Here is a 23,894-nt window from a genome sequence, read left to right on the forward strand (position 1 = left end):
TATGTGTAAGATTGTTTAGCCAGGCATTGCTTTAATGGTCATCCCCAGCCAGTGGCAGGGGCAGCGTCTCCTCGTTTGGGTGTGACTAAGCTGGATTATGAGATTCCCATCCGTTTTTATCAACCTTGCTCGAACGTCTCCGCACTCACCCGGGCAACGCCATCCTGAACAAATACCTACTGTATACAGGGCCGCTCGGAGAAAGGGCTTCATTACACAAATCATCCATCACAGTGCAGTCGCTCCCCGAGTCGGCTAATCACACACATTTATCATGGTCATTTTCTGACGGAATTTCTTTATTCACTCCTAGTGTTCCCACTCCCTGTGTTTTTACCCTTGCCCAAGCTGCCTGGCTCAGAAAAAGGAATAATGCAATCACACTATGGTGTGATTTAGCCAGGATTGGGCAGAGTAAATTGGTATCACAATAGTGTGGTTTGTCTGGGATGAAGGGGGCAGGGGTGGGGTGGTGTTGGGCGGGCGTCTCCTCAGTATGCTGCAGGGATTTACTACAGGTTCTGTTCAGACTTGTGAGTTGACGCACACATAGCAATGAAGTGTGTGTGTGTGTGCGTAGATGTGTTTCTGTCAAGGGGTCTGTGTGTGTGTGTAGTGTGTGTTTTTATGTCTTTTGAAAGTTTATGTTTGTGTGTCCCTGCACAAATTGCCGTCTGATAAGTGGAAGAGGAGGGGTGGAGAGGAACAGAAGAATCCCTAACTGCCTGTACTCTCCACGGGCTGATAAATTATGATGTCGTTAGAGCGTGGCGGCTTCCTGGAACGGGTTTTAAACCTTTGCACCCCCATACCAAACTCCTTCCCTAACATACCCACCCCTACCCCTCTGCCTCCTGGCTGATGGTAATGGAAAGAGGCAGTTGTTCCGGTTTAACGGCAGGCGCAGGTGGCTGCAGTGATGCCTCAAACCGCAAGGTCCTCTTCAGGCCTGAAGCAGAGTAGGAGGGAGAGGAGAGGAGAGGAGAGGAAGATGCAGACAGGGCTAAATGGAGAAGGAAGCCTTGAAGGACACAAAATAATGACAGGGAGGGAGTGAGGAGATGGTGAGCCTGGCTAGCGAGGCTAGGCTTAACTGGGAAAGGACGCCTGAAAGTAATTTTTCCTGGAATAAGAAGAGAGACTTCTCTTAATATGAGAGAGATAGATAGACAGAGAGAGAGAAGTTGGACTCAGAGGTAGCTTGTGAGGTCGATGAATCTGACTCCTCACCGCAAGGGAGGATTGTAAGATGGACAATGATGTTTCTGTGCCACTACAGGCTAGTTGGAACATGCCATAACTCGTACTATTGTATAGACAACGAGTCTGTCTGAATTTGCAGACATTACTTGTGTGTGTGCTCTGTGAAAACCAGACTTGTGGTGGGTCTCATGGCTTAGCAGAAATAGCTACCTTCTTAATTTTTAATAAGGAATTAAATCACTTTTAGTGGCATGCACCCAAACATTACTTTGTGTGGATAAAAGGGCGTTTGTCTGCCTCTGTGTGAGACACATTGCATGTCTTGTGCCAGTGTGTGTGAGGCATTAATTGAATGGAGTTGTCTGTGTGTGAGCTACACAATGATTGTATAGTGCTATTTTTTGTGTAACCGTGTGCAAGACTTGGACTGCGTTGTTTATGATTGTATGTTTTTGCTTTTGCTTGTGCTTGTGTGTTTTGGGTTCTGTAAAGCCCTGTTGTAAACAGACAGCCCCTAGGCCTGCAGACACACGGATCTGATAAAAACAGACACGGTGAGCAGAGCACTGGTGTGTGTGTATGTGTGTGTTTTGAGGCTGAGCGCTGGGAACACACGGAGCTGAACCTGGAGCTCCTTAGCCAGCCTCCCCAGCTCGAGGCCTCAGGCCTGATAACATCTGGTGTGGTCGGATCTCCACTCAGATGCAGCCTTCTTTTCCTACCCTGCAAGCAGCCTGTCTTCCCTCTGTCTTCGGCAGGGAGCCATGCGTTGGTGTCGTCAAGTCATGGGGAGGGAGGAGACCGTTCTGATGAGGTTAAATACACAACTACGTTCTTGTGAACCCTGACTGGTTCACTGACTTGTTATTGTGCTCTGTTAAATGCGGTTTTCTGAGGTTATTCATTTAAAAGTCAAACATGATCTCACTTGTTAAAGTGGTTTTATGCCCTGGTGAATCAACATTCCATTGCACCTGATGGGTACATCATGGTATGAACATTCATCATTCAAGAATTGACGTAATATTTCGTAACTTGGTTGTAATAAGGACATTGTACTGTGCTGCTGATGCGTCTTAAGTTCTGAGCAAAAATCTGGTTGAAAACTGTTCCAACTCCCAACACTTCAGCGGCTCTTGATTCGGTGGAATGAGAAGTGGATGTTTTTACCCCCTTTTTTTACCTTCCCACGTTTCCTTTCAATTCTTATGAGCTTTACACTTGCCAGTTTCTTTTGACAGAAGTTTGCTCATCAGGGCATGTGAAGGTGAAAGTAGAGGAGTGCCTGAGAGTCATCTGGGCTCTGATACTACTCATTTTTCTTTTGAGACTCAACTGGCCATGCCTACTTGAGCATAATTTAAACAGTCACTTCAAGTCAGAGTGATGAGATATTTACAAGCATCTCAAGAATATAAGGAGGCTTGTAAAAACCAGTCTGCAGAGCCTTACTTAGACTGTTGTTTTTGTTTCACATCACCAGAAACACAACATTCCACCCATTCCTTTATCTGCAAGGTTTTTTGGGCAAAATGTAGGAAAAAAAAGAATCCTTAACCTGTGTCAGATGGTTTAAAGGCTCGTTAACCTCACTGTTAACTGTCTCTTGATTTAGCTCCACGAGATAAGCTGAGCATTACGTGGGGCGGAAAAAGTGATTATAACTACTGTAAGGTCACAGGCTTTGTGCCTATTGAGACTAAACTATAACCTGGGACTCCGCTGTGCTGGAAGTCAGTTTGGACGAAAGTCTTCTCCAGAGTTTGCTAGCTAAATATGGGTTGGGTGGCCGAGCCTATTTACCTCACATTAGCATGTTATGGAGTGCATTTTGTGTACTCTGTTACTCTAGCAAGAATCCCACACACTAGACTGTCAATTGAAGAGGAGGATAAAAGGGGTTCTGTGCATTTTATTTCTCGGATTAGCTCCAACAGAGACTAAGGGCCTAGCAGGAGGTAAAGGTGCTTGTATTGATGTGATCTAGGCATGATAAGCGATTTGCCAGGTTTCTTTATTTTTCTCTCTCTCTCTCTCTCTCTCTCTCTCTCTCTCTCTCTCTCTCTCTCTCTCTCGGAAGTCCATTTTTAACTGCAGGGTATCAAGAAATGTAATTTCTTTTGTGGTTGCTCTCCCTCCCTCTTTCTTTTGCTCTCTCAGTTGTTCACTCAGTTGCTGGCTCCCTCCCTTGTTCGCTCCCCTGTCTCTCCATTTTGTCTCGGTGAGTTTGGTGTCCTTGTTGAGGGCACAGGGCCTTCCACTGTTTCAGCACAAGGCGATGGCTAAAAATACCATCCACCCCTCTGGCCTCACATCCAGCACTCGGCGTGGGACTGGGAGGAGAGAGAGAACAGGGGGGAGAGCGAGGGATGGAAGGAGCGGGGGAGGAAAAGAGAAAGCAAGAGAGACAGCGTGAGTGAAAGACAGTAAGGGTGGGAGGTAGAGGTAGTGAGAGAGGTTGTATTCTCTCTGAAATCTGCGGGGGCATTCTGCTCTTCCAACGCAGTGCATCCACCAACTTCTTTCCTGCCGATGGCGTCAGATCTCCCTGAACGGAAACGCATCATCACAGACATCAGCTGGGTCGTTCCGATTCGGCAGATTGGTTCCAGAGTCAGTTCGCCTCTAGTATAGGCCTGAAACACTGCTGATGAGTCTGACAATTTTAGTGGAGGAACAATCTCTCCAGCTACAGTATGTTAGAAGTCGCGTTATGCAAGCATGAAAATAACCGGGATGATTCAGGCTAGTCGTGATGCACTTGTCATCTCTTGATGTTCATTGAATCAGTCAGTGCTGCATGTACGTGTCATTTTTGTGAAATGTTATTTTCTTCTTACACTTCTCTCCTGTGCCTTCTGAAGCTGCTTTCACATTCCTTTCACAGAATTACATTTGCACCTCACACGCTTGACTGATTTTAACTGCCTTCATTAAAATGAAGATGCCTTTGTCTTGATACTTTGTCTCCTAGAATAGAAAAAAACCCCTTCAAAACTCAGTTCTCACATATTGATTCCATATCAGTCCTGTCAGATGTGTGAAGTCAGGCACAACTTCCAGAGTGATATCCTGAATTACAGCCTTACCAAAGAGTGGATGAGTCTGGCACAACCCAGGGAAGAGCCTAGGGGAAGGTGGGCAGTTAATGAGCTCTTAATTGACTTGAAACAGAAGTGGCTCCCTCTTTCCCACTCCAATTGCTGGGGAGAGTTCTTGTCAGGGTAAGATGCAACCCACACCTCCCAGAGGTCAGGTGCTCTTAAAGCTTAGATTGTTTTAGGAAACTGGAATCTTTTAAAACGTTTTAAATAGACACTTGGAGGCTCTAGACTGCAGCAATGTTTATCTCCTGTCTTGCTGCTGCCACAAAAGAGAAAGAGGTAGCTGTCAGGTTCCCTGGCTGTCAAACTTTAGCCATGAAGTTGCCAGAAGGTATCCTGTGGGAACACACCATATGTTGCCTCATTTTCATTTTACTAATCTATTCTGTAGGTGATAATAGGACACATCAATGAGGCTAAATGGTGATTTCTTATTGAGTCCAGTGTCCTTGAGTCTGAAAGGTTTATTTATAATTGTCAAAATGAACAGCATTATACTTATTTAAAGGGACACCAGGCAACATTTTCGTGTTAATTAATCATCTTCGTAAGTCGGTATATGATTAAATGACTCATTACGGGGCGAATGAAGCTCTCTCGCCCGCCCCTACTGCCTGTAGGAAGAATTTTGCAAGTTGCAAGTTTGGTGTATCCTACCCGCCGACCGAAGCAGGATCAGTTTACAGCACAGAGGCAGGCTAACGAAACGCTAGAGATTGTTGCAAACGTGTGTATAATGGCAGAGCCGGCGAAGAAGCATCGAAAACCCTTGACGGAAGATGCAAAGAAAAGGAAAAGAGCTTCAGACCGAGCGAGGGGGAGTTTCGTAGAGAAAAAGCATCAGGCTTGCCTGGTGTCCCTTTAATTCCTTGTTCTATTATTTTTTTTTCTATTCCCAGTTTAGTGGTAATACAATAGAGATTAGTTGATGAAGTTGATGACCTTGAAGTCGTGCTAATGAATATGCTATGGCTGCACTGGTAATAGGGGTTTGCACTTGTCCATTCTCAGCACGCGTTCCTTGTGTGTCAGCCAGCTGGAACTCCTCTCCGCCTGCCAACAGCTTATGAGTCAGCACACAGTAGCCTTTGACTCTCAAGAGCACTTTGGGGGCTCTAGGCTAAGTCCTCCATTTTGTCCTGGTTAGGGTGATGCTGCTGTGCGCTTCCAGTGAAAGATGACACTGAGCTGCACAGCATCTCAGGCAACATCCACAAGAAAACGACAGGTAGATTTTTTCTACACCTTTTACGACATTGGTAAAAAACAATTGCGTCGACACGAAGAGGTGACACTGACAGAAAGCGCTGATGCCAGGCCAGTCGATGGCGCCGTTTACAGTAATTCACGAAGAAGAGACAATGATATTCCAAAAGCAGTCGCGTGAGAACTGAATTTTCCATAGGAACACTTTTCAATTCAACTGTAAAACTAATAAAGTTCATTTTCAGGGTTTGTGACTGTTATATTTGTGGAAATGCTTTGCATTATGTCTGGTATAGAGCAAGTTACACTGGGGAAATTAAAATTAGCGTTAGTCATAGGTTGTAGGAAGCCAACGTTTAACGTGGCCTAACCTGTGTGCTTCTGACTTAGCCACAAAAGGCTGATACTGCGTACACAGAAATCATGACCGGGAAAAGAAAATCATTTTAATATGACAACAAATGGTTTGGATTTGTTCTGACCAGCATAGTGTCAGGTAGAGTGCGGTGGCTGGGTTTAGGGGTGGGGCTACTGTATGTCGTCATCGAAAATGCTGTTTTGCTGTCTACACGGCAAGGGCAAGCCGGCGGTTAAAAAAAATAAAAATATTGCTTTTGGGCACCAAAATCGCCGTGGTCATGTGGACACAAGGCCAAACCAATAAAAAAAACCTACCGGTTTCACAAAAAAACAGCCTTGTGTGGACAGGGCCTCCCTGGGGCCCCTGCCCAGGACTACAAGATCACAGCCACAAAGTCTGAGAAGGAAAGGGAAGGTCAATGTAAAATCACAAAATGGCTACCCTAAAAATTCTGGGGGGGCACACTGGAAAACGATTACTAGATTTAGCTGTCAAGTCACGTTTTAGTTCTTTACAGCCATTTATTTTGTGAGTTGTTGTGGTCTTCCATGTAAGAGGGATGATTAGGTTTGAGAATGAAAGATAAATCATCAGCTTGTTGTGTAATATGCGTTCATTTATGGTCAGGAAGCTGTTACCTATTTTGCTATGCTATTCCTGCTGTGATAACAGTCTGTCATGAATCATGCTTTGCCAGTGTTATAATAATGCTACGTCATTGGTGCTGATTCATCTTATAACAGTTTGTGGGAAGATGATTTTCATTTCCTGCCATTTTACATTTTTACTGTTTCCAAGTGATGTGGTAGATTGCCTCTCCACCAAAAAAGCCCATGGTAGCTCTCCTTGGTGTAGGCAAAGCTGTTGACACTGTCAGGTGTGAGCTGCCAACCTCAAACAGGTCCTGAGGCACTCTTCCTGTACCTCTCCCCAAAGCAACCTCTTCCCTGCCTCCCAAAGCAGCCCTTCCCTCTTCCCACACCACAAAACAGTTTTCAGGAATGGGTCCCCCTGTCAGAATGCTAACATGCCTTCACAGTTAAGACAAGCTCTTGACCCTCTGTGTGTGACGACCCCATCCCCCCCAACCTCCAACCCCCCTTGCCAGTGACCGGCAGAAAGGCTTCCTACTTAGTCCCACAGGGCTAGCTGTGAAATTGGAATTTTCCACCCGGGTGGTGCAAGAACGTGTAATTGATTTAATATGAAGGAATTTAGAGGATAGGGCTAGCTAGCAGCTTGCATCTATCTTGCTAGACGAGACCCCCCTCTCTGAAATATTCTGACTTCATGATCTGCAAATGGCTCATGCTGTGCTTTCTTCTCCAAGTGCCTCATTGTAGCCGGATATGATGTCTGAGTCATATAGATCAATGGATTTGTTGATAAACGTCCTTGAAGTGTACATAACTTATGCTTTGTTGCTTCCATTTAAACCCTTTGTTTCAGATGTCTAAGTTATTACTTTGACAACTGCTATCACTGACACAATAGGGGTTGAGTGTTGAAAAACCTCCGCTTTTAAGATCTCCATATTCTGAATTAGTTTTTTTTTCTTACCCAGCTTGTTGTATACTGAATTTAAGTTGTATCTATTTCCGAAACATTATTGCTAAACACAATGTGGCAAAATAATATTTTTTTCTCGATTGCATTTTTTTTTTGTTGGGAGCCAAAATCGAGATCGAAATAAAATGTGATGAATTGCAAAATGAATTGCACAGCCCTATTGAATGTACAGTAGTGCTGAAAGGATTTGCATGTGATGACAGATGCCACATGGGCCAAGAGGAGAGTGTTTGTTTAATTCAGTGGGTTTCCTGCCCAGTCTTGGTGCTGCCCAGAGCTTCTTTGTGGGAACATTGTTGACTTTGCGCCCCCTGTATCACTTTCTTTCTTGCTCTGTGACCAAGCTTTGGACGAAAACAAATCTACAAGTGTGTAGATTTTCTGTGATTGTGTTTTTCTGAAGGGACAGGATTAACTCTGCCAAGTGACTTAGTAGTGCTTACGCCGTAGTGGCAGGCTTTCTCAAGGGCTTTAACATCACTTCCCCGCCTCAGACACGCACAGCTTGGTTGATTCAGCACAACTGAGGTTAATGTCTCCACTCAGCAGTGGATGATAAACTTGATGATAAACTAGACTGCCATTTTCATTCAGCCTCTCGCTGGGAGCTGTTCTTCTACACGTTGACACCAACTACAAGCACAAAATGTTGATTTAGAGAGACGGTGAGTCCTACTCTTGTCCTGATCATGTCCCTGTCGATCAGTGCCAGAAAAGCACAGATGTAGCATTGGACTCACGCTGTGCTCCAAGAACAGGGGTCCAAGGTTTAGGATGAGCTGAACCAGGGAGTTAAACTCAAGAACAAATACACCCTGGGGGGTGAAAGACCATTGGATGAGGGAGATTAAATTAACCAGGGGACAGATATTTGTGTTCTGGGTGCATTGACCATGTGTGTCTGTACATTTGTTGTTTTCTTTCACTGGTTTTGTCATGGGGATTCTGTGCAGACTGCTGCTAATAAGAGGATGTTTGGGTCAGTCAGGGTCAAAAACCCAAGGAACGTGCCAAGATAGCAGCTGACTTTCAAACAGGTCTGGCTCCAGTCTGTCACCGGGCCATGCCGAATCAGGGCTGCATTCTTACCAGTGAAGACCAGGTTTAGCTTCCTCTCTGCTTAGCCTTAGCCTCTGCTCGCCCAAACTCAGTTTGAGGGGCAGAGGACAGGACCTGGCCCAGATCTGCCACGAGTTTGCACTTCTGCTGCCAGGGGAGTGAGTAACTCCAATGAGGGATGGACTGCTTGATGAAGACATAACTCTGTGACAGACATTCTCGTGCCATTCTGCCCAAACACCCAGGGCTAGTGACCTCTTAAAGACCCCCTGGCCTTGTCCCAGTAGGTCCACGGGCAAGGAAGAGCAGATGAGGGAGCTTTTAAATGAATGAGAGATGAAGTTGGTGTGTGTAAGGGAGGGGGAAGAGCAGGTTTGAGTGGGTGGGTGGAAAGGGGGAGGATGGTGTTGGTGTCTCAAGGCAGAAAATGGAATGGTTTCCCCCCCTCTTTTGCTCTGTCTTTTTTTCACTCAAGAAGAGATGACAAATGGAACTGTCCAGAGGGACCCTGGGCACTGAGTGGTAGTCTTGTGGGGAGTATTATTTTTCCGGCTGTATCTGGCACAGTCTCTCAGAGCCTGACTGCCATTTCATATAAAGTAGTGGCACTTGATGTCATTTCTGCCTAATTTCCCGACAAATGTGTCCGCTCTGCCACTGGATCAGGAACTCATTCAGCATGGCTAGAAAAACATTCTGGTTCCAGAACCAGCCGTGGTTATGAGGGCAGCCATTTTATTGCAGTGTGTTACAGATGATGCTTATCTGTTGTGTATTTTTGGGAGGTGTAATTATGTCCTGGTAATTAATCTAGGATCTGTCTTTGTGTAACGGAAACAAACTACGTACTTCACTTTGCCTGTTGAGCCCACAGCACCTTGAACCGTGTGCTCCTCAGGCTGGCTGGTGCAGGATAAATTGCCCTTAGGATCTTACCATCCATCTTCCCCCTCCCACCATCTTGTAATCAAGATTTATCTGCAGTGAGGCAGATGGCTGTCCTTACTGCCACCTCCCCCACCCCCCTCCACCCACTCCCCTTTCTGTATTCTGAGTCTTGCCCCTGCATGTGTCTAGACTGGAGTTATCCCCATCCATGATACAACACCCTCACCCACCCCATCCTAGCTCACACACACTTCTTACCCTCCCCCACCTTACCAAGCCCTGCTGGGCCCCATGGGATTGGGGTCATCCATCTAGGAGTGCTGGAGCACTTGCCCCAAGCTAAAAGTAGTAAAACCCACAGATTGGATTTTTTCCCCTTTTTTGCCAAATTTTATTTTGGGAAGCCTTCCTGAGAAACCAACCACTAAAACCAAATGCAAGCACAGATGGTTCTCAGTGGCGTTTTTTTTATTTTATTTATTTTTTATCAAGAGCCACCAGAATGACATGATGGCCTTGAGAAATTGATTGGCCCTATTGATGAATTTGTTTAGAGGAAATCTTTTTTTCAGACTGCCTCAAGTCAAGGGCCCTCTGATGGAAAGGAACAATGGAGCGGTCCGGGGGAGGAGGGGTGGCGTGCTTCATCAGAGAGGATCATGTCCATGCTCTCTCTCCCCATCCACTGCAGGTCAACGGGGACATGTGTCTGCATTGTTCTGGAAAACTCATCTTCTGAGCGGCTTCTGTGTCGGATCTGGTCAGTGTGTCTTGGCCACAGTTTGCCCATTTACAGTGGGCCAGTGCTGAGACTTATTATCTGCATTGTTACTCACTATTCCACCTCATTAGTGGCTTGCTCCGGAAAAAACACAAAGACCTCAGTAAAGCCAGTCAGGACTAGTGTTGTCACGATACCAAAATTATGACTTCGATACGATACCTGCCATAAATATCACGATGCTCGATACTGAAACGATACTACGGCGAAATCCTAAGATATCTGGAAAAGAAAGGACTCCTCCAAGTGTATTGAGTCATTTGTGTTGAATTCGGTGCACTTTTGTAGTGTGCAGGTCAATTCTGGGTTTTAAACTTCCTACATAATTATTATTTTTATAGTCAGTAAAATAGTAGGCCTACTTTGTGTGATTAAGTCCTTTATTTTTTGTTATAGTTCATTTACATTGTGTTGTGTTTTGCCAATAAAGTAGCTTTAAATAGCCAATCTAGGCTAGATCAAGGTCAGTGTTGAAATTACTGCATGCAGATCACTGAATGCTATGCAGAGGGGCCTAATCTTTAGGCCATCTGATGTACAGTATAGGCTTCCCTAGGCCTTCCCGTGTTCATGGGATATCTTTGACAGTTGCAAAGGGAAAAATGTGAGGATTGTCTTCTTTAGCCCAGTGTACAAAGCACGACGTTCCAACCACTCAGGTCTTAGTCAGATAGGCCTACACCATTACCTGTTGCAATTTCTGTGTGCATTCCTACATTAGCCTACGCCTATTTCTTTGATAACATGATTTTGCTACCACGTAACAATAAGCGGGGCAGTGGTATTATTATTAGGACTCAACGTGCGCTTTGGTGGTATTATATGCTGTGGGCTTAAATTAGCGATCCCTTGTAATTTGGGTAGCCTATCCTACATCTGGGCAATACTTATTGAACAAATTGCAGTCTACATGCCATGACAAATATTACCAGTAGTACTGACCGAACATGAAATAGATTGTTTACAAGTTATGGTAATGTTATTCTGGGGTGAACTTTGGCGCTTTCATCACATTAGCACCCTATGATTACAGCTCGTTATGCACCGGTCAAAATGATTACAGCTCGTTATGTCTCGTCAAAATTCATTGATGAAGGAAGGTTCGCTTTATCCCAGAGAACCATACTCGTTTCACTTAGGCTAGACTAAAACAGAAGAGAAGAACTTGGCACTAACCATGTAGTCGTGTTTTCTATAGCATATTCGTTAACCTGTCGTTCTTTGAACAAAAATGTTGGGATATGTCTACGAGGTGTTTAGCCAAGTTCCATGCGTAGCCTACTGCTTTTAAATTACTTTGAAACATATTTCACAAATGGGCCTCTGTGTACCTGATGGCTTGCCTTCACTATTCGCGATGTATCCGAAATAGTTGCAGATTTCACTTCACCTTTTGTTTTATCCACAAGGCCGAGGACTGTCGGCAAAGAACTACTGTATGTTGACGTTGGCGGCGCACTCACTCACTCAGAGCTGGCTGCTTGACACGCCCACTTGCCTAGATGCGTGCAAGGAGCAGTGAGAGCAGCAGTTCACGCAGACACAGAACGTTAATTTTAATAAAGTATCGATTCTAAAAATGTCGGAAATCGTTTTTTGCGTGAAGGCATCGTGATACCTTTTTAGTATCGATACATCGTGCAACAGTAGTCAGGACAAACCCGTCCATTTATGCTCCAAACCCAGCACCCAATATGCAAAGCCTTTGAAACTCACCCTTGTCATAATAAGCAAAATGGCGTCTGGTTTTTCATGTTTTACATCTATCAGACTGTCAGGAAGTGTGTCACCATCAGTTGGAAACAAGAGCCCAGGTTCTGTGGCTGTTGAAATGTATGGCAGTCATGAAATAGGATGAATGTGTCGCCTGAAGCAATTTAAGTACATTAGGGTCAGCATTTGTCAAGAAGTTACTCTTTTTACAGTAGTTATAGAAAGGGAACTTCAGTTCAGTTCCTTATGGATTTCCTCTTTGTGTAGGTAAACCTTGTTGTTTGATCACATTCTTGCTTGAAGTAAGTATGTTAGAATTACTCAGTCAGGCAAAATAAAGAAAACAATCTAGGGTTCCACTATGGTTCCACTATGTGCGTAGCTGGTTGGATCTGGGTGTGTATGTTTGTGCCTGTGTGTCTTGAATGTTTGTGTTTGTTTGACACCATTAACCTTCGTCATCTCTGTGCTTCACACACACATCCTTTATTTGCTCTTCTTTCTCTCTTCTTCTTTCCCTTTTCTCTCTTGCTCTCTTTCACCTCTTCATCACAGAACACTTTTCTAATCCTGCTCTCAATCTTGCTCTCGCTGCCTGAATCCCTCCTCCTCGGTGTCACGCTCTTCAGATAATGGCCGTTTTGTTCCAAGAGTTCTGATGGCCTGTGAAGGGGATCTGCATACGTGACTTCTCTCGTATTCTCTCTTTCCATCACTCTTTCTCTCTCTCCCTTACCCCTCTCTCTTTCTCTGTTTCTCATACTAAATCTTAATTTCTCTCGTTCTCTTCCTCTCTCTCATCCCTCTCTCCCTCTCCTTCTCTGTCTGCCCCCGCGAATAGAGAGCGATTGAGTGAACGTCCGACAGCCTTCCGAGTGGCGTAGGAGTGTGCCCTCAGACAAAGTGAACAATCTCACCATCAGTCCTCCCACTCGCTGCCATTTAACTAAAGCTTGCCGCAATCGAGGCACTTGGGACCTCACCCTGTCATCCTGGTGGCCATTTTCCGGTGACTTACACGCAGCATGAGTCAGTCATGTGACCTGCAGTCTGCGGTAAAAGGTCCTCTTTGTTCACTTGGACACGGTTTACCCTTTTGCCCATTTTTTCCTTTTGAGGAGATAATTGCACAGCAATTTCGGAGCAATGTCGGCTGGTGAGCTCTCTGTGATGAGCTTGGGAGCCGATCCCTTTGAATCATGGCTTGCTGCAGATAGCGGAAGAAACAAAAAGAGGAAGTCATCAATTCACCAGTGCTTATCAGCACTGCGAGTCGAGATAACTGAGTCTTTTAGGTCCTGCGTCGGTGAGAATAGGGTTTAGAGCAAACAAGCTTGTCAGTTTGAACGGTCCCAGCCCTCATCGTCTACCTCGGAGTGTCAAAACAAACAAAAAAAAATACACGCTACAGTATGTAACTGTTTTCTCTACATCTTTCTGCCTCCCCCCAGCTCTCACTGGGAGGGGAAACACAGTCTGTGCCGAAATGAAGGCCAGTTGACAGCTCTCCAGGTGAAGGTTTTTGTTTGTCTGCAGGGATTTGCAGAAGCACTCCCCCCGCTCCAGCTGTTTCAGATCCACTGAGGCTCCATGCTGGAGCATCCCTTTTCCATGGCTAAGAACCGAAGCCATAGCCTCCTGCTAAGCATTACAGCAGCAGCTGACTACAGTTGAGGTCTTGATAAACCATGACCCCTTTCCCATTGGATAGTATTCTTTCTTCGTACCCCCTATCAGTAATAAGAACTGATAGTGTCTAACTCAGGAATGAATAAGGCTCTGGTCTGACACAGATCTGCTGCAGAGGGGCCACGGATTGGGGAGCTTGGCTGTCAGATGTTATTAGAGGCATCTTTAAACAAAGTGGGAAGGCAGTGGGACTGTCACCTTCACCCCTGGAGAAATCTGATGACAAAGCAGGGTTTAATTTTTTGTGTGTGTGTGTGTGTGTGTGTGTGTCTTCTGCTTCTTTGTAGGAACACTCACAAACTCAAAGCAGGGACAAAGCCTTACACGCCAATCTCTCTCGCTCTCTCTCTCTCTCTCTCTCTCTCTTTCTCTCTCTATATCTGGCCGTCCATCCCTGACTCTGTTCCTGACCCTCATTTCCACCTCTCTTCTGTCTCTCTCGCTTGTTATCTATCTCTCTCTCTCTAATCGCTCTCCTCTCTGCTCAACCTCCTTTTGTGTGTTTCTGCCATCTCTGTGTCCCTTCTCTCTTTACCTCTGATTCTCTGATGTAGCTTTACAGTAGACTGTCTGACAGTGGTGAAGAGAGTGTTTGATTTACCTAGCGAACAAAAACCTCACACCCACTCAACACGGTGAAAGAAAACTCAACTTGTGACAAACCACCACAGGCTTTTCTCTCCATGCGGGCTTTGTGTCTGCTCTGTCTGCTTCAGAACTCCAGAATGGATGGATGGATCCCGCCTATTGTACTTCCTGTTACAAAACAAGCTTTCAGCTGTGGCTTTCAGTTTCTAGCTTCCCTTCATGAAATCTGATGCGGCACTCTCGCCACAGAACAATGAGGAGGTGGAGGGGGGGGTGGTGTTGTCACTTTCCGAAGCTCCTCACCTCTTCGTTCCTTTGGGTTAATCTCTCACTTCTCAACTGTTGCCCCTCGTGTTTTGGCTGTGGCTCTTCCCTATCCATGTCAGATGCCTGTATTGGTGGACGTCTTGGCTTTCATAAGCACAATGAAGAGGCATATCAGCCCTGAAACCTGAGCAGAGACTTGGCTTGCTCTCGGCTCATGCACTGAGCCCTTGGCCGACGGCCAACTCTGCTAGGGGGTCAAGGTGCGTCTGCAAGGAAAACAACTTTTTGTTTTTCATGGAAATGAAAAAATAAAATCATACACATGGTCTAATGCATAAAGAACATAGCTGACCAGGATATAGAAGAGACAAGCTGCGTGCAGAGTTTTGTTTCTGTGCTGTTTGCATGAATGTGTTTTGGCAGTGCTTTTTTCCTTCCCTCTTCCTCTCCTGTCTAATGGTTTTCTTGTCTTTTAGATTCATCTCTCGAGGGAAACCAGCTTGTAGCTTCTGTCTACCCTTTACTATAGTGTCTGTTGTCGTGCCACATGTTTATGATATGATGAACTCAATTAAAAACACAAGTTTACTCTCTCTCTAAGATCCCAAGAGAGGAGAGAGGCGATTGCCTTTAGGTGCTAAATTACCGTTTGCCCCAGGTTTCTCCAGTTAAGCCCCTGATAATGTTTTTGACGTGCAGTTTGTGTGCTTTACCCCTGCAGAGCTGTCACGTCCAAGCAAGCGCTAAAGGAGATGGGACTGGGGCCTCGGCCCTCTGGAGACAGATTCAGAACGTCGCCCCCTGCAGGCCAGGCAGGCTCGCTGTGAGGCCCCCGTCCTCCCATCCATGGTGAGTACACCCCCCATCCCCACCGCTTTGTGTTTTACGTTATTTAAATCAGCAAAGATATGATTGATTACACACATTTAGAAACTATTTTTTGTGGATCTAAAACACTTTCATGAAGCATAACATGTCTGTACAATACAGTAGGTTAGTGCCTGCAAAGTGACTACAAATTACTAAAATGCCACAGAGTACTGTAGATTGCATGCACTATAGTCAATTTAACCTCAAACCCTCAAATTCATATTAAATTGTTGATTAAAGAACATAAAAACTAAGACACTGAAAAAGTTTAATATCCATTAAAACAGTTACAAGAGCATCTAAATACGATTGAAATTGTAGTGCACAAATGTCTTCAGTAATTAAGGCTACAAATGTTCATTGAACTAATGTTGACAGATTTTGTGACTAAAGCCTTGGTTAGTGTTGGCTCTGCCTTGCCCTGTCTTTCTATACCTTCATACCTAAATATCCTGTTCCATCATTTGAAAAACAAAAATGGCCACAGAAAGACCCTCTACAGAGTATTTTCAATGACCCCCCCCCCTTCCCAAGTATTTTGGGTGGCCAGAAAACGTATGTCTGTGGTTAACTGTTATGGTTAAAGCAACAGGGCTTTAGCATTTGAAGCGCTTTGAGCCAGACCTCATCCGAGTGTCCATGCCAAGTCCACCCCCCTGCAGAAGTTTAGGGGGAATGAACCACTGATAGGTTTGATAGGGATAGAAAAAATAGGTTTGATAGGGATAGGTTTGATAGGGATAGAAAAAAGACAAATATGGGTAGAAATAAGGCAAATATGTATGACTTAGTGTTTGTGCCTTAGCAAATTGCTATATTATGCAGATATTGAAGGACTCAGTCTAAAGATGTTATTCTGAATGCAAGAGATCTCTGAGGAATGGATGTTCTTAAAATATACTCTAATAGTTGGCTCCTTAGTGGTACAGGCTAACAAAAGAGAAAATCAATAAAAATCGCTGTGATAGAAGAGAATAGTGGCGTATGGTCCCTGTTAGCCTATTTGGAGAGACTTCATTCTGTTCTACAAGTTATATAATTTATCCTGTGTCCATTCCAAACAACTCTGTTTCCACACCACTTTGAAAGCGGCCCAAAAATGAAAATGGCTCCCTGGACTGAGCAACTTTGGCAAAGGAAAGAGGTTGGCTATGATAATTCCATATGCGGTATGGTTTTATAATCTTTGTGAAAATGGACTTTAAGCTCTTTCTGCCTCTCCAAGAGCATGTGTTGTTAAACAGAAGAATTAACTGCGAGCTCGGACTATCCATTTTATTTCAAACTGACAAAAAGTGTCGTCTGCAGCAGACTGTCTTAGACCTGTACTGAATTGTGTGCGGATCACAAAATTCATTTGAGTTACGATGTCAGAACCATAATCCCCAGGGTAGAACAAGGTCAAACTCAATTTTGCAGTCAGGTTTTGCATCAGCCCAAAGTTGCCAAGCACTTTACTCTGATGGAAATGTATGCCCCTGCCTATATATCATCGTGATCTGGACCCGTTGCTGTGAATATAGCATTACATGAACCATTATGCAGTGGGCTACTTTGGCCACATACCATTCGTCTTACTGTCATTCCCACAGGGCTCTCTCAATAGGCCGAGGAACCGCGCAGGCATTCATATGCCGCTGAAAGTCATTTTCGCTTTTGGGAAATGACTAAGCCTGCGGTGTCTATAACCTCGGATCGTCGACTGGCTTGCCGAGGTTGCACCGCTTGCTGCTGAGTCAAGACTGCAAAACATTTCATTTGCAACCCTCAAAATGAGATTCACCAAAATCAACTTCCCGGATGCTTTTGTTGAGTGACTGAGTGAATATGAGGAAGATGGGGTGGTAGGTGGGAGGGAAGCCTGGAATGAGGCTTCACAGAAGCAGCCTGCAAAAAAACAAAGACCGTTCTGTTAAAGAGACGGCTTCTTCCCCTTGCTGTGAAAGAGAAAAAAGAGAGAAGACGGTGGCCCTTGTTTGTCGAGGTGAAGCAGGGCAGAGCATCACCAGTGTCTGCTCGTGGCTCATCTAATTATCCTTGTGTCCATCCAGGCGTGAAATAGCCATTTGGCTGTGAAATGGAACCAGTGTGCCTCCTCTTTAGAGTGTCCAGCGTTTTTTTTTTAGCAGTGGCGGCGACAGGCATTTTAAACACTAACACCCAGCCTCTGTGGCCATTATGACCAGAACAACGCTAAGGGCACACCAGGGGATTATGTATGGGGATTATTAACTTTGATCTCCACCATGACTGGTGGAGTGGGGTGGCAGGCAATTAGAGAAGAGGCTGAGAATTTATTCCTTTTCTTTTGTCCCTTCTCTTTTTTCCTCACAACATTTTGTTTTTCTCTTTCCCTTGGTCTGTCACTGTTGTAGGGACGAGATAGGCTAGGCCTGTTTCTCTCTCAAGTGTTGGCTGTGCAGTGGAGTAAAGAAATGTAGGAAGTGACAGAGATAACACTACATGACGAAAGCTTTTTTTCCCCCTTCATGGCACGTCTCAGCAAAACACACTGGACTTAGAAAGTGTTTTGTGGTTATCTTCTATAGACCTCTTATTGGAGGGAGGGAGGCTCTTTGTGGAATAGTGAAATAAACTGATGAGGCTCAACAATATGGGGAAGTGTAACGTCATGTACTTTGTTCCAGTCCATATTGGGTCACAACAGGCTTTGTAACCAGAAAGTCTTGCATTCTTTTGAACAGATGGGGTGGATGAAACCCGAGCAAATCATTTAAATGGTGTTGAGGAAATGGGTAAGGAATGGATGAAGACTGCGGTAGACTCCTGTGGCTCATTTAGGGGACCACGTCTAGAGCAGATAAAGTAAAATATTTATCATCAGAATACATTTACGATACATCCCATAGCTGTTGAATTACTCATGTAATGCCTTCCAAATGTGGTGCAGCCCCAAGTGCTGTTTGAGAGGCGACCTGTAGCGTCTGCTTAGAGGCTTATGTTACATGGCCACGCTGAAGATTGCTAACTCAAAGCTCACTTTTTGACAGTATGAAAACTAAACATGTCCATGTAACCTTCAGCTGCTTATTGTCTACATACTGACTTCATCACTTTTAGGCTGGAAAAAAATGAGGACCAGCAAAAAGAATGCTAGTCATCTAGCCTGCTTACAGTGCCAACCGTAAATACTAAATCAAACCAAATAATCTCTGATTTAGTGTGAAGTTGTGTTCTCTTAAAATAAACCCATTTGGATGACTGCCAGTAAACATCGATCTTCTTTAAAATGGCAAATACCAGTGCCATATGTCAAGTCTGAGTGCCTTGTTGACATTCTTCACCACCTTTGATCAACTAACCAAATTACAGAGGAACAGGGATAAGTCCAGACATCTGTTCCATCTGTATGCTCCTATAATTGCCTCTCTTTAATTACAACAATGGAAGAGAAGGGAAACTCAGAGGGAATGCCCTCTCAGACCTCATCTAAGCTTAATGCTTTGAGTATGTTGACGTATCTTACTCAGTATGTGCGTATGTGCTTTATATTGGTGTCACGATTTTGATTTTAAATCGAAATTGATCGAAATTACATCTCAATCTCGAACTTTGAACTCAAAAGTAGAATAGGGGGACCAGACGTCCCCGGTTTCCGGGGAAAGTCCCTGATTTCGGTGACCTGTGCCTGGCTGGTGCTGTCCCCGGAAAAGTCCACGGTTTTCACTGTGACGGACAGACCCGAAATTGGAATACAAGAAAGAAAGAAAACACTGACCAAACATAGCCTAGTTGCGCACCCTTCATGCACAGGCCAAGCCAGTCAAGCAAGCGCTCAGCTCAGACCTCAGAGATGTTCTAGAATGCCCATATTTCTGGTAAGCTATTTCGATTGGTGGGATAGCTTCTAGCAGCTCGGCAGAATCTTTGAAATGAAACCACTTGTGCAGGGGACTTATTAAACTATTCATCACAAACATGCCAGCTGCTTAACTCCAGGTTAAACAAAAATTGCGGAGTACTCGTCACAGATAGCATACAGATCATACGCAGATATCACATGAACGGCAGGAATCTAAGCTTTCCAATGATATAATTTGCGCCAAGTTGTTGTGATAAATGGTTCCGGGAAAATTCACAATGAATTTATGAAATAGCATCGGTACAACAAGCGGTTCAAAATCATGAGACGTGAGTTATTTGTTCTTGATATAAGACTGCCATAACACATAGGCCCTAAGACAAATATGATCACATCATACATTCTCAGATATGGGTATAGGACTGTCCTGAAAAAAGGAAGATATGCCTAGATGGGCATTACAATGACCAGGATAACTAGATTAACTATCTGAACAACACAGGTGACCATTAGGATATAATCTCTGTGCTGAAATGTAGCCAATACTATTTTGGACCATTTCTGAACTGTGAAACTTTGAAGAAAATATGCTTTGTGGTTGGGCAATATCATAACTTATAGCAATATTATAACTATTCCACCTGTGTGTGCATGGTTAAAATTCAAAATAAAATGATCAAAGTGTACCAGATTGTTGCATTTAAACGTTAAAATATACCAAAGGGGGATGCCCCCGAACCCCCCTAGATGGACTAGTGCAACTCTAGTGACGCCCCTTGGGACAGTGTCCCCGTTTTAAGGTTTCCAAAGATTAAAACATGACATGTTTTTTACGCTTCTCGACTGAAAATGTCCTCGGATTTTGTCTCAGAAATCTGGTCACCTTAAAGTAGAATCGATGATGCAGCCACACCCCCAATGTCACATGCAGCATGTACTGTATGCTAAGATGCACAAATGCACACACACGTGCTGAACTGCGGCGTAAACACTCCTCTAATTTTAGGCTGCAGGCAATTAAAAAATACACATCAACCAACAGAAATCAAAGCCCCTCTTGCTACTCTGAAATCACTGGTGTAATCTAGTTACAGTCCAAAAATACTTTAAGGCTTAAAATGCACATTCATAAGTACATATTCTACACTGACCTTGGGGTGTGCTGAAACAATCAAATTATCATTCTGTGTTGTTTCATTTCACTATGTTCACTTCTCTTAATGTTTGTTCTGTTTACATCTGCAGTTGGAACGGTTTCAAAATAAAAAGCGTTTTCAAAATAAAAGCCCCCCGAAACAGAATAGGTAAAGGCCTAAAAAAAGTAAATAACATGTAAGGAATGCAGTAATAGTAATATTAAAAAAAAAGATTGAAAATCGAATCGTGACTTTAAAATCGAAAATTAAATCGAATCGAGGATTTGGAGAATCGTGACACCCCTAGTGCTTTATGCAGCAGACCTGAAGAGCTCCGCTCATAAGTGAACTGTTACAACGTGTGCTCCGTACCCTGCCTCGTGTCTTGCTTGATTGATTTACATGCTGTCAAGGAGACCCTGGTGCAGAACGGGCGCGAGGAGAGCATAGTTGTCAGGGGGGAGAGGCCGTCCCTGTGTTTCTCACTGAGAGCGGAGGCCATGATGGATGGACACTCATGAAAATGTCAGTCTGATTGAGCAATGCTGCCTCTGATTTGTGTATCTATTCTGAGGAAGGCCTCACCTCCTCGGTGTGGGGATTCCTCGGAATCAAGGCACTGGTGGAACTGTACAGCACAAGGCTTTTAAAGGTTTCTTTGGCTCATACCTGAGAACGGTGGTCTCACTCAGTATTTGTCTATCAGGCAGCGCAGCAGGACTGGAAAGGAGAATTTGTATTCACTCCCTGTAGTGTAAATGGCGTTGGACAAAAATATTTACTTAACAACCTGAATATAAATTTTAAAAAGCACTTAACACTAGCGCTCAGAATAATTCCTGTCCAGTAGACTGGCTTTGCCAGCCTGCGTTCTGCATTGCCTACTTGCTGTAGGGCTCCAAGGACGTGTCGTAGTTAGGGCTGGGACAACACGTCGACGTAATCGATGACGTCGACGCCAAAAATACGTCAACGCAAAATATGAGCGTCGATTCGTCAAGCATAACGTGTGCTGCTAAATATTTTTAATTTTACACCTTCAGTGTTTTCCATACGTTGACTAATCTGTGGCTGGGCACCACGAAATCAAAACCGGCCACCACACATTGATGTTCTATGTTGTAGGCCTACTATTTAAATTAAAGATAAGATAAAATAATTTCATTGAGCTGCACTTTTTACTCCAGATTGTTGAAGGATTGTTGTTGCCACATAGAAGCACTGCATAGAACACAGTGGGCTAAATTGCTATTAAATCCGCTTAGCATCGTGACCATGCTGCGCAAATTTGCAGCATTAAAACTGCTGCATTAAAGTTAAAGTAAACTCTGCTAAGGTCTTATCACAACATAGTTACAGTATGTTCAAGCAGTATCTCAAAGCTAACGTTAGAATACTGTTTGGGTGTCAAGTTTAGCATGCTTACTTGCAGCTGCTTGTTACTCATGCAGGGCTCATTTTATTGACTGAATGTTTGCAAAATCCCGATGTAAATGGAAAAGTGTTTTCCAAGACTCAAAAGTGCTTGTCCAAAGGAGAAGTACGAACCGTTATTTGAACTAACTACGTTATGAATTGCATCCACACATCAGCTTTAACTGTGTTAATGTTAATTGCAAGGATTGTGTGGGAATCCTTGCAATTAACATTAACACAGTTAAAGCTGATGTGTGGATGCAATTCATAACGTAGTTAGCCCAACGTTTTAAAATGACATACACTACTGAACTTTATTGAATGCTACCTCTGACTAAGAATGCATTACTTTGCACTTGTATAGTCTTTTATTTTGGAATCTTAAGAGCAATAAACAAATATTGCAATGTTAAAGAATTCATGTTTTTTTCATTCAGATGTGTAAACAAACATGTATAAGTTGCTATTAGTGAATTAATGGGGAGATAATCGAATCGAAATCGAATCGGACTGAAAAAATGAATCGTTAGATTAATCGATACATCGAAAAAATAATCGCTAGATTAATCGTTTAAAAAATAATCCTTTATCCCAGCCCTATTCGTAGTCATTTATAGGGCATTCTGTGACGGGATGCATCGTTAAACACCAGCGAGCCAATTACTGTATCTGTGTGTGCTTTTTCCCAGCATCCAGCGTTGCACAGCAAGCACCCTTCATATGTGGCAAAATGCCCTCTGATTAAGCTCCCTCGTACATCGGGATGGGGGTGGGGGGGGGATTAAACCAACTCATTTTTTTATTCCTCTGATGGGCAATTAGGTGGCGTCTCTAGCTTCCCTGGACTGTTTGCTCAGGGGTGTCTGAGTGTTTGACTGCTGATTCGTTTTTTAATGTCTGCGTGGGGGGCCGGGGTGGACAGCGGCGCTTCTGATTGACAGCATCTCTCATACTCCCCAGAGCGCACATAGCATGTCCAGTCACTCTCTCTCTCTCGCGCGCTCTCTCTCTCTCTCTCTGAGGTGTCATTGGCTCTCAGCACTGTCAGTCAAGATTAGAGGAGGGAGTGCAAGCCCCCGGATTGGACAGGTGCCACTTGTTACTCTCCCTATTATTGTGATGTGACCAGCTGGTGACTTTGGTGCCCCTGAACAACAGATGAGGGATTGGCCTTCTGCTGCTGGGAGCGTTGACCTTGTCCCTTTAAGCACCGGACAAAAAAGGCACTCTGGATTCGTTTCAGAAGGGGTGCTGTGTACAATGCTAACTTACATGCTCTTGACCGTAAAATTTTAAGTCCCTGGAATCTGGCCATTTGGCTCAGCTTTGCACACTTAGATGCCCAGAGTGCATTAAATGACTCCCCAGTCACTGATTTTGAGGGCTCAAAAGAGGATCTTTTCATGCTTGTAGAACTCCATACTGTCCACGTACACTCAACTTTGAACTCACAATGCATAAAGAGTTGGAGTATTTGCACCGGATCTCCAGCTACACCCACTCAAATATTAAATCTTAAGTAGTTACTGTCACTTTCAGAAGATTTATTGTATTATTATGGGCCTACACTTGGGAGACTTGGGACACATAAACACGTCGTTTGAACAGTGTATACAGAGCAAAGCAGGGGGGTAGATTTGTTTGGGAGCGAGACACAGACCCCGGAGGTTGTGCGTAGGCGTCCTCGCAGTAGGGATCTTAAGATGCGTTCCGTTAGCAAGTTGGGTTCCTGTGGCTGATGTCCTCTAGACACGGTCGTGCCAAGAAACATTCCGAGTGGGAGAGGAAGTGCAAGGCAGCGTGACACCGTTAATAGGAGTTTTTATTCCCTGAAACATTGATTTTCTTTGTCTGTACTAAAGATGCACACAAACACACACACACACACACACACCAACACACATAAACACACGCAAGTAAACACACAGACGCGAGCACATACAGAGTCTCAGATGCAAACTCTTGAGGAATCCCACAAATAAACACAGACACTGGTCCACCGCCTCTCAAACTTCAAATATCCCCTTCTCACTGACTTTGGGTTCTCACTGCATGGGCCTCCCAGGGGCTCTGTGGAGACTTGGGCTGACCAAACATCAAAGAGCCCCTGCTATTTTTTTTTAATCTAGGCTTGTTATGTTTCGCTTTCCTTCTTTCACTCCCCTTCTTATCTCTGCGTGTTCCTTTGTTCTCATCTGCATGTGTGTGTGTGTACAGTGTG

The 23,894-nt window shown here is 44.2% G+C and overlaps 1 protein-coding gene across 1 annotated transcript in view; it reads left to right on the forward strand.

Annotated features, from left to right (window-relative positions):
- tanc2a (tetratricopeptide repeat, ankyrin repeat and coiled-coil containing 2a) overlaps positions 1-23,894 on the forward strand; it is a 153,810-nt gene that overhangs the window by 13,847 nt on the left and 116,069 nt on the right. Inside the window, 1 exon segment of the mRNA XM_048246409.1 lies at positions 15,150-15,277. The gene's annotated coding sequence lies outside the window, so the exon portion shown is untranslated.

This window comes from Alosa alosa, chromosome 6 (genome assembly GCF_017589495.1).
Source record: "Alosa alosa isolate M-15738 ecotype Scorff River chromosome 6, AALO_Geno_1.1, whole genome shotgun sequence".
Lineage (NCBI taxonomy): Eukaryota > Metazoa > Chordata > Actinopteri > Clupeiformes > Clupeidae > Alosa > Alosa alosa.